Genomic DNA, 12,500 nt, shown 5'->3' on the forward strand with positions numbered 1-12,500 from the left:
ACTTGTTTCAGTCATTTGACTGTAGCCATGCTAGAACACCACCTTGAAGAATTTTTAGTCAAATGTATCAACTCCAGTATTTTTTTAAGCCTAGTATTTATTCTATTGCTCGCTTTTGTTGAGGGGCTAACTTACTTGGACGTAAAAACACCAACACCAGTTGACAAGAAGTGGGATGGGGAACAAACACAGACACAAGGATACACACAAATAGATATGCACCAAAAAATTGGATAAGAGTTAAATGATTGATACAGACGTGGATGTGTGGTTTAGAAGCTTATTTTCCAGTTATATGGCCTCGGGTTCAGTCTTACTCCGCATCGCCTTGGGCAAACGTCTTCTACGATAGAAATTCAATAAGAGTTAAATTATAATTATCGTACATATGCCATATTTCCTGATACTACCCATGCAAACAAAAGTATACTTTATCAAAGCAACCGGTCATATGACGGGTAATACTTGTGTTGTTTATATTCTATGTTTATTGAAATGACAGAAACACCGTGAGGAAGATGGGTGGGAGGAGAACTTGATGTAAATGAAAAAGGAATATGATTCCGAATAAACCCGTATAAACGTCTGAATCCAGCAATTACCATGAGATCTAAAGTTTCGCGGATAATATTTCATTCTGCGCAACGTATTTCTTTTTAAAGAATTTATTGTCTTAAAGAACGACTGCCATTTTTTGTTTATGTGGGTGCCATTTCAGTAATCTGCGTTATTAATATTTTTAAACAGTTTACATCGTAGATATATTCATTCTTGGGTGCGGAATATTAATATAAACTTTAGGTTTATTAGTACGTAAAAGAAGGACGGTGAGCTGGCAAAACCATTAGCACACCGGGCAAAAATGCTTAACGGTATATCCTCAGGTTTTATGTTCTGAGTTCAAATTCCGTCGTTTTTTTTTTTTTCAACCCCACTGGATTACCAGTTGACACTGTGATCGTTGTAGTCGATTAGACGCCCTCCTCCCAAATTCCAAGCCTTGTGCCGAGAATATGCGAGATTATTACGAGAATGTATATGGACGAGTGGTTGGCAGAAATATTTGAGCGTTGGAAAAAGAATTGTTTCACAATATTTGTTTCGGCTCTGTACATTCTGAGAGCAAATCCTTCTCTTTGCATTTCATCGAGCTGCGGTCGTTAGAAGAGTACCAGACAAGAACTGGAGTCTATGATATAGACTAATACCATCCCTTCAAGTTTGTTTGCTTTAAATGTCAGTTAGAAGCAGTTACTATGAAGAATAAGCGTAAAAATATAAAAATATAATCTTTTTGAGGTAAGAATATTGGGTTTTCAGATAAATTCGCTCATTTATATCCAATGTTATTTAATTAACACGAAAACTAATTTTATCGTACTGTTTTATGGATCTTTTTCTTTCGCTTTTTTTCTTTTACAGCTTTTGTTTATCGTTTTTGAAATTTGAATAAATTTTACTTCTTTTTAGACATATAACGATGGAGTTACAACTAGAAAAAAAAATGATCATTTTCAGCACCTACATTTCTTTGGTTCCAGAGCTGCCACAACAGCTCGAGACATTTGTGTTGAATGCAAAGAAGGCGCTATTACTGAAAGAACTCTACAGAAATGGTTTTCACTCTTCAAGGAAGGGAAATTCGACCTCACAGAATCTCTACGTTCCGACTGACCTGTTCAGTTCAATGAGGGTCGATTGAGCGAACTGATCCACGAGAATCCGCGCCAGTCCCATAGAGAATTGGTCAAGAAGATGTGATATTCTCATGACACCGTCACCTGTTACCTCCATTCGATGGTCCAAAATCTCGACACGGCGTCACGCCGTGCTCCTTCGATACGACAACGCTCCCCACTCCCATGTCGCTAATTTGACTAAAAATGATATTCAGGTGTTTGGTTGGGAAGTTCTACCACAACCTACCGAATTCTCCTTTCATAGTACCTTCAGATTATTGACTTTTCGGTCGCTCTCGAACAACCTGCAAAGTATTTCGTTAAAAAAACGGCATGACGCTGTAAACGTGGCTCGATGAATTCTTCGAGTGAAGACTTGGTGATTTCTACCGTCAGGGGTTAACAACCTAGTGGAACCCTGGCATGATGTCGTGAACAATGAAGGAGAATATATTATTGATTGATTCACTAAAACTGTTGAGGAAAAATAAGGATAGGAATAAACGGGAAAATAAAGAACGAATTTATCTGACAACTTAATACATTCAAAACGATTCAATAATTTAAAGAGACAGACGAATCTTTACTGAAGTGGTTTGACGTATTAAAACCATTTTCTGAGGGAGGTCAGCTGTTTGGACCGACTAAAGCTAAAAATAATGGTAAATGGCTATGATTGGTTCATGACTGATGTCTAATAAGTTTAATTGACCACGATTGATTCGTGAATGATGTCTGATTTGAGCTGCACTGAGATTCTCGAGCAGGTTATTTGAGAAATACATAACATTGTAAAAGCAAAGCTGGGCAAAGTGGACAGGAAAGATTGCGGAGGAGGAGGAGGAGGAGGAGGTGGAGGTGGAGGAGGAGGAGGAGGTGGAGGTGGAGGAGGAGGAGGAGGAGGAATACTACCACGATGACCATGACGACGAGGGTGATGATATGATGGAGAGAGTAGTGGTAATAATGGTTTCGACAGAGTATGTAGATCTATATTACAGAGAGTAACAATGTGAACAGTGTCTCCTTTTTTCTTTCCATAAATTCAATCTGCGATGCGTGTGCAAGCGAATGTGTGCGCGTGCAAGCGCGTGCGTGTTAAAATAAGTGGTTATACATTCGTAAATGCATAAAATGTACTCGAGCGTAAAATATAATATTATATATATATACATATAATATATATTACATAATAAAAATATATCATACAATATATATAATATTATATTTTATATATAATATATATATTTTATAATATATATAATATATATATATATATATATATATATATATATATATATATATATATATATATATATATATTATACATTTATATATTATGTTATATATATATTGTATATAATATATATATATTGTACATAATATTATATATATATACATATATATACATATATATATATATACATATATATATATATATATATATATATATATATATATATATATATATATATATATATATATATATATATATATATATATATATATATACATGTGCATATTGAAAATTCGAAAAGTATAAGCATTCACCTGATATTATAAGATTATTTATTTCATGCTGTTTCTGAAGAAATGAAAGTCATGGTGATCTGTGATCTGTGCTTAGTCTAAAGCTACTGTACTTAGACATGGATATGAGAAGCAGCGTATAGGAGAACAACTCATAAAAGTTCAGGCAAAAAGCAAAAGAAAATTCCTTGATCAGGGAACCAGAAAAAACACTGGTAGTGTTTAGTGAGGGGTTGTGCATAGCAGAAAACTATTCTTTGCTCTCTTGATGACGTCTTGCAAGAATTTCCTTTGCAGACGAACGCTTTTCAGATGGTAATAATGACTGATTCCGTTCAACAGTTTTAGAGGCTGAGAGGCTGAATAGACACTGAAGTGTAAGTTGGAACGCGACCTCTTTTACACTATTTGAAAAGTTTCTAAATTACAGCTTTTGGTGGGAGAGAGATGGTGGTGGTGGTGGTGGTGGTGGTGGTGGTGGTGGTGGTGATAGTGATAGTAATGATAGTATTGGAGATGGGTAGTGGTAGTAGTGGTAGTGGTGGGAGCTGGTGGAGATGCTGGTAGTGTCTGGTGGTGGTGGTGGTGCTGGTGGAGGTGCTGGTGCTGGTGCTGCTGATGGTGGTGGTAGTGGTGGTGATACTGGTGGTGCAGGCGGAGGTGGTAATGCTGGTGCGGTAGTGGTGGTGGATGGTGGGTGGTGGTGGTACAAGTGGAGGTAGTAATGCTGGTGCTGTGGTGGTGGTGGTGGTGGTGGTGGTGGTGGTAATGCTGGTGGTGGTGGTGCAAGTGCCGCTGAAGCTGGTGATGCTGGTAATGTTGTTGTTGGTGGTCGTCGTGGCACTGATGGTGTTATTGGTTGTGGTGGCGGTAGTAGTGCTGCTGCTGGTGCTAGTGGTGGGAATGGTGGTGATGGTGGTGGTGTTGGTAATGTTGACGATGAGGTGAGTTGGTGCAGAATGGAGAAGATCGTCACTGTCGATCATTTCACCATCTGAGATGAGCTGGAAATGAAATATATAGGAAGGCAGCACAGAATTGGTGAAGGTCCAACCAATTAATTAACCAAAATTTTACTTTTGCTTACTCGTAATCTTTTAGTCGGGAGGGATAGCTTTCTAGGGTATCTGAGAGCGGTGGTAAGATCAGAGATAGGTATCCTTAAATCCGAAACTTCGATGTTTGTAACAGAATGAACTCCAGTGAAATCACGCAGGGTACCACTTGATATTGTTAAACTAGGCAGCAGATGGTGTCTACTACTCATGTAGGTCACGGCAGGATTTGAACTCAGAACGCAAACACCCGGAACAATTATTGCAAAGTTCCGTCTATTTGCCTCTTTCAATTGATACATTTTATTTTTATGTCAATCTATCCCGATTCGAACTCAGAGTACATAGAGTTTGAACAAATTTCGAGCAGCATTCTCTCCGTTACTCTAATGACCAGTTCACCTTCTATTATGAGGTTTTAATGGGTGTGTAATTATTTGACGGTTGTAACTACACGTGTGCCGTTGGCGATTTCTTCTCCATCTTTCGACTTTTCCCTTTCTCCTTTCCGACGAAGAGCTATACTCGAAAGGTCAAACTCTCTCCTTTCACCGAGCGTCTAGATAATACATTTCCTGTACACGCCCTCACATTCGTATTTTTCGTTTTTTTATTTGAATTGTTTGTTTATTTGAATTGACTATATGTGTGCGTGTGTGCTTGTCCGTGCGCACGCGCGCGTGTGTGTGAGTGTGTGTGTGTGTGTATGTATTAGGTTGAGCACAAAGTCTTGTTACGCTTTTTTTTTATCTCTTTGGGGTACTTTAGTTTTCAATAATTACAGTAAAATGAACTTTAATTTTTTCATTTTAATGAAATTTCTTTTTCGTTCTTTGCAGATTACTTTATACTATAGGGGTTAATTTCGTATCGATTCTCCCATTTTAAAATGGGTTTATATTAGACCCATATCAAGCACTGCATGCCATATAAATTCAAAAGTGGCTCTTCAACAACAGAAACGACAAGAAATATTTGTTCTGTTTAAGTAAATGAAGTTTTAAGTGTCCTGACATACCAAGTTCTGCCAATATTCAGTTTCTGAAAACCAGAATTGAAGAAATTCCAAAGCATGCTGCCCGAGAGATAGCAAAACAGTTCAATGCGAGTCACATTTGAATCAAAATATCTTCATGATCTAAGAAAGGTGTAAAATCCTTGTCAGTGGGCCCCTCATCCTCTGACTGCTTCTCAGCTTTATTAAAGTGTTGGCCTCTGCTCGTCATTAAAGAACAGACTTTCTACTGATCCTTTCCTGGGTAGGATCATCACAAGCAGTACCGGATTTGCCAGTGTGCTTAGGTGTAAAGGGCCCCTGATCAACGGGGCCCTGTCCAAGTTAGGGGGCCTCATAACGGGGCCCTGTCCACGTAAGGGGCTTCATAACTTAACTAGTACAGGGCCTCATTTGCCCTAAATCTGGTATTGATCACAAGTGATGAAAATTAGGTTCTCTTTTATTAGAGCATACAATGAAACCGGAGAATTCATCTCTAAACAAGGACTACACCCAGAAAAAGTTATACTCTCTGTTTAGAGGGATATAAAGAGTGACCGTTATCATGAAGTATTAAATCAAAACTAAATAATGCGAAGTATTGTCGTCAGTTGGAAGTATTGTAGAAAAAACTTTTCAGAAAAAGCGCCTATCATTGATCACTCATAAAGAGCTGTTGCTCTTACGCGATAATGCAAGATCGCATATTGCCCAAGTCATTCAGGAAAAGATTATAGCCCTAAATATGAAAGTTTTGCTTTATTTGCCTTTCTATCCTAACCTTACTTCATTTGACTATCATTTTTTCAGATAATTGCAACAATATTTTGAGGGAAAGCAGTTTATAAATTGTGAAGAGGTTAAAAATGATATTGAGTGCTGCTTTCTTTCGAAACCTGAAGAATTTTACGCCCGAGGAATCGACAATTTGCCAACTAAATGGGATATTAAGTTATCAATTACGAAGCGAAATATTATCTTGATTAACTACATCAATTATGACCAAAAGAAGCATTTCTTTCTTTCTCATCTTGAAATTCGACAAGACTTTCTTTTCTACATGATGCGTGTGAGTGTGTGTGTGGATATATTCTTCTATAATATATATGGGTATGTCTATGTATAGATATATGTGTCAGTGTGTGTGCATATATATATATATATATATATATATATATATATATATATTGCTATTACAAGAGAATTAGTTAAACACTCCTCGAAAAGTTATTTATAAAGTAAAATATTAGGAATGTTGGTTCATGATGGTTTAAACATTATTTTCATCTTTGTCAATTGCAATGTTATCCCCAGATGTTTGGAAATGAATTATTATTGGAAAGATTAGTCCTGTCATTTTCAATGTAAGTCTTTAATATGATTTCCGAATTACCATTTTTGAGATGTGATTATTGAGACTAAACGTCGTTTGCGTCTTGTCTTTAAAAATTATATCTGCTAATCTTTGCACCGCGAGACAACAACTGTTGATAAACACAATGGCAAACACATATACATACATATATAGAACACATTCGCGTTTGCTCACACGCAAACGTATAAAGATTTGCATATCTATTTGTGAGTTCCCTCCACATCGTTTACAAAGCTTTTCTTCTCTTCTAAATTTCTTACTTTGTGAAAGGATGCATATCTGTATCTGGCACATATATATATATATATATATATATATATATATATATATATATATATATATATATATATATATATATATACTAATATCATATTATAGTTTAGTATACTAAATTATATTATATCTTATATTGTATTATATTATATCTTATCATATTGTATTACATTACATTACATTACACAATATTATTTTACATTGTATTATAAATTAGATATTACACACACACACACACACACACACACACATAAATACATTATTTATAGAGTATCATAAATTTTGTATGATAACAGCCGATTCATGTTAACGAACAGTTTCGTGCTAAAGGGCCATTCTAAACTTGAAAGGTTTTTTTAACATGAAACTATTTGGTAATATGATTCGGCTATTATAATACTGTATAAATGAGATACCCACAGTATTACACAATACATGAGTGTCTACAATTTTAACTTATGAAAAATTTTTGCGTAATTATACATACATATATATATATATTAGGAAAAGATGCTATCCATAACAAAGGTAACTCCTTATGTAATATTAGTTGCCTTTAGCAAGTATGACATAACAATGCTGCAATGATAAGCTTCTGTTTGTTTTTTTTTGTCTTTTGACGCAGTGAAGATTTAGTGAAGGAAAGACCAATAATATGTTTGATATAGTTTTCCAGTAAATTACTTAACTGTAAGAAAAAAACATCGTATATCTTAGAAAACTTCGTAATGGTTTTAGACAGCAATGACCTAGATCATGCGTTCATTTGATAGAGAGGAAACCATATAAAATTGTTTACTGCGATTGAGGATTTAGGTGTTCAGCGAAACATATTGTAGATTGGAACAGTTTTTAGTCACCTTTCGTATGAATATCCTGTAATTGTAGCTACTATACTGTTGTGTTTATGTTGTAGACATTCTCTTCGCAAGAACTTGAAATTATGTAGTAATATATGTAATGTTCTTCATTTACTGTAAAAAGAAATTTCAAATTTTGGCACAAGGCCAACGAGTTGGAGGAGGCGGATAGTCGACTACAGTATTTGACTTATTATATCGATCACGAAGGATAAAAGGCAAAGTAGGCTCAGACGGTACTTGGACTCAGAACATAAAGAGCCAGGAGAAATTCCGCTAAATATTTTGCCCGGCTTGGTAACGATTCTGCTAGCTCACCACTTCATTTACTCTATATGATATGAAGGAAGAACTTCTGTAAAAGAAACATGACACACATGTATTTACGTTTACTGGAATATTTGCTCTTATCAGGAAATGAAATTACCAGATTAAATTTTATACGATATTTAACATTAGGTATTTCATTTGCTTTTATTTTTAGTTTGGTCTGAAAGGAGGAGTCTGTTTCTATAGCTTCTGCAGGTTCTCCATGACCGATGACATTGGCGTGTTTAAAATTCTTCTTGAAGAATTACAAGAAAAACATACATTTAGGCGCAGGCACGGTTGTGTAGCTAAGAAGCTTGCTTTAGAACCACACGATTTTGGTTTCAGTCCCACTTTGTAGCACCTTCGGCAAGTGTCTGTTACTATAGCCCCGGACCGATCATTGCTCTGTGAGTGAATTTGGTTGACAGAAACTGTATCGAAGCCCGTCGTATGTGTTTTTGTTTCTGTGCTTATTTTCCCCTCTACAGCTTGACAACCGGTGCTAGTTTCTTCATGTCTCCATAACTCAACGGTTCGCCAGAAGAATTTCAAAGAATATGTACCAGGTTTTATAAATTAGCACTGGAGTCAGTCTGTTCGACTAAAAGCCCGTCAAAAGGCGGTGCCCCAGCACGGTCACAGTGCAATGACTGAAACAAGTAAAGGATAAAAGATGCAAGGAAAAAATTCCATAACGGTGTTGCTCTGGGGAGAAAAGATTGGACTTAGTGATTATTGCAAGGTAAGTGAAGCGGACACAATATAGATGACGAGCGAATCGGGATAGCCTGGGTGGAGCTATCACGTAACCAACAAGTTCCAAGGAGCTAATGCCATGTAGTAGTAGTAGTAGTAGTAGTAGTAGTAGTAGTAGTAGTAGTAGTAGTAGTAGTAGTAGTAGTAGTAGTAAAAAAGCAGATAGATTAGCTGTAAGTTTGTGGACCAGCAGTTAGAGCATGGTTGTTACTGAAAAACTATGAAAAAATCGTAATAAAAACGTGACTAGTTTTTTTGTTTTTTTTGTGAGGAGGTTATATCTGTTACAAATATTTTGTAAGTTTATTTCATTGTGTTGGTACAAGCATAGCTCACAGCACACCATAAAGAGCCATACAAGTGACCAATACGCAATAAAGGCCATGCGAGTAACGAGAATACTATAAAGTACCATCCAAGTGATGAAAAAATGTTTGTCATACATTTTCCCAACGCTTGTGTCATTCACATTAACGGGTGAACGTAAGTTTAGTTTATGATTTATCTATAAACCTGAACGTATTCCAAAGAGAGCTAAACTAACTAATCCACAGGCCATGATCTCTCCACAGGCCATGATCTCTAACAATCCCTTTAGTGTGAGGAATGTTTCTTCATATGTACAGCGTCTTGAGAAGCTATTGATTCTTGAGGGCCTCTGCGTCATTTTAAAAATTACAAGTGAGAAACTTTACCGTGTATTTAACTAAGATAGAGAATATCAGGATTTACATAAGAACAAGCAGCTGTTAGGTCTGCAGTAAGTATTTCATCAACGAAACTGCACAGTGCCAGTGGCCATGACACGCAATTATCAATAATCGAATTCACCAAGCTCTAATTAGTATAATTTCTTCCTATAGGCAAACCCAGCTTTCTAGAATAAACGATTCGTTCTTTTAGATTGTCAAATGCAAATCCTATATAAGAAAAGTTACTTGTCTTCGAACAAACACATTTATCTCCTTTTAAAAGTAAGCATTGTGGAACGTTAAATTTTATTAATGACTTGTAGGCAAATGATATTTCGTTATACAACCATAATATCCTATAAAGTATATTGAATGTTTTTATAAGTCAACACCACATTCTACTGCGTTAGCAGTGCTCTTTACATTTATTTTGTTACGGTTATTTTTACAGAAATTATAGCCAGCAATGATTTGTTTTTGTTTTTTTTTTGCTGCAACGTTTCGTATCCAGACGTCAGATGTAAACAAACAATGAAATCGGAGACAAGATGAGGGATGAGTGTATATGTCATATTTCAGAGGGTTTTGCCCCTTCATCAGCACCCATATAACCAATTTTCGCCTCCGAACACATTGCTTATTTAGCCACCGCATCCAGTAGTGTTAAGTTATTGGATTTACTAATTTACATATTCCTGGGGCTGGTATCTAAACATTAATGACTTGTAAGCAAGCGGTATTTCGTTATGCAGCCATAATATACTATAAATTATATTAAATGTTTTTATAAGTCAATATCACGTTCTACTGCGTTAGCAGTGCTCTATACATTATTTTGTCAAGGTATTTCAAAAGAAATTATAGCTAGCACTGATTTTTTTTTTTTTTGCTACAGCGTTTCGTATCGAGACGTCAAATTTAAACAAACAATGAAATCGAAGACAATAATGGGTAATGAGTATATATGCCCTATTTCGGGAAATTTCTTAAGGAAGGGGAAGCAAAATAGTAAGTGGGGTAAAATGGGTAATTCGTATTTCCTAAGGATTTTTTTGTTCATCTGATGCATTTTGTTGCATCACCTTTTTTCTACTGTTGCGTCATCTTTGAGAATAAAAACTGGACAGCATAGTTGTCGCTGATCAAGTTGAGAGAGCTCATCAAATTGCACCCTTTTCTCAAGAAATTTCACCTATTAGATTGCTAATAGAATTTCTAGATAATTTTTGGTATTTAACAATCAATATTCTTTTCTCTGTTGGATTCCAGGTCAATTTTTCCCACACTTGTCTCTAATTCGATCATTTTCAGTTTTCAGAAGATGATGACTCAAGTGGGACAAAGTGAATAATGACTGATTTAAATTATATCGTCTCTTTAACGAGATTGTGCGTAAATATATCAGGAAGATAACCACTTCAGCATATCATAAAGAAGCTATAGGGAATATTTTATGTTGAGTTTTTAGATTTAGTCGAGTTTCGTTAATTTCATATCATGTGTCATTTTTCCCTGATCCTCGTTCATTTGACCTAGATATTTTAAACGTATTAATACGTATGAGTCTTTTTACAAATGTCATTCTTGAGAACTGAAGAAGCAAAATTTACCTTATTCTGCCTTACTCATTTTGTTCCACCTAAATTTGTCTTTTGTACACTCAAAGAGAATGGAGAATATTTTCTGAAATAGTGTTCTGAATAAGTTTCAGGGCATTTAATGGATTTAATGGATGTATAGAAGATCATTTGCTTAGCTGATATAGTTTTCGTAAAGTAGTGAACATTTGTAAAATATATTCTTTTTCCCAAAGCCAAGAATGCAGTAAATATTACTCATTGTGCCCCATCCCATACTGCTTTATTTACTTTTATGCCCAAATAATATCTTAAATATCGTTTGCAATATTTCTTTGCGCTTTAAGCATGATATATTTTCATACTAATATTTATCGATAGGAGAATAGCTTTCACAGAAGCTGGATATCTTTTCAACTGCAGCAAAGAAAATATAAATGTCGATACATTCAGTTTTCGTTATTCTATAGTTCGCAAAAGCTTTGTCAAACATGAAGATTTTCAGTTATAACGTATTTATAACAATAATGTTTTATATATCAGCTTAGATTTGCATCTATGGACTCTTAAATTGAGTGCTAAGGCCTATTTTTAGTCTTGGCATTTATTATGCATTTTGTAAATTCTTGTTTATGAGAAATAGCTTTGTTACTAATATTATAATCAAAAGCGTGCCACGTTTGTATTCTAAAATGTCTTCCGATATTCGCCTAACCATGTCTCAAAGATGGAATAAGATTAGTGTGATACGAAACAAGCTGACAGGTTGAACATAAATAATGACATTTAAGCAAAAATTCTTCCTATTGCATTGTTACTGGAAACTGCAAAATGTGAAATAAGCATAAGAAGAATATTCTGGGCATAACAAATATGAGGAACTGTTGTGATTTGGAAAAACCGAATATTAATCAAAAACCAGTGAAATAGAAACGTAACTGTAAACGCTCTCATGCTAATAATATAATACTAGATAAATGGATAGATAGACAGATAGATAGATAGATAGATAGAGAGAGAGAGAGAGAGAGAGAGAGAGAGAGAGAGAGAGAGAGAGAGAGAGAGAGAGAGAGAGATAGATACACAGACAGAAAGACAGGCAGACAGACAGACACATACTTACATATATACATACATACATATATGTATATATATATATATATATATATATATATATATATATATATATAATTAAAAGGGTAAAAGATTATCAATTTATTAATTTATTAATAAATTAATAATTAATAATGTTTACCAAGCCCTTCGGTATGTAAGCACCATTATCGGTGTGGAACTTATTTAAAAGTTCTTCTACATTTTGATCCCTTAATTTTGTTTATGAATGTATATATATATATATATATATATATATATATATATATATATATATATAT

This window comes from Octopus bimaculoides, chromosome 13 (genome assembly GCF_046866305.1).
Source record: "Octopus bimaculoides isolate indiv1 chromosome 13, ASM4686630v1, whole genome shotgun sequence".
Taxonomy (NCBI): domain Eukaryota; kingdom Metazoa; phylum Mollusca; class Cephalopoda; order Octopoda; family Octopodidae; genus Octopus; species Octopus bimaculoides.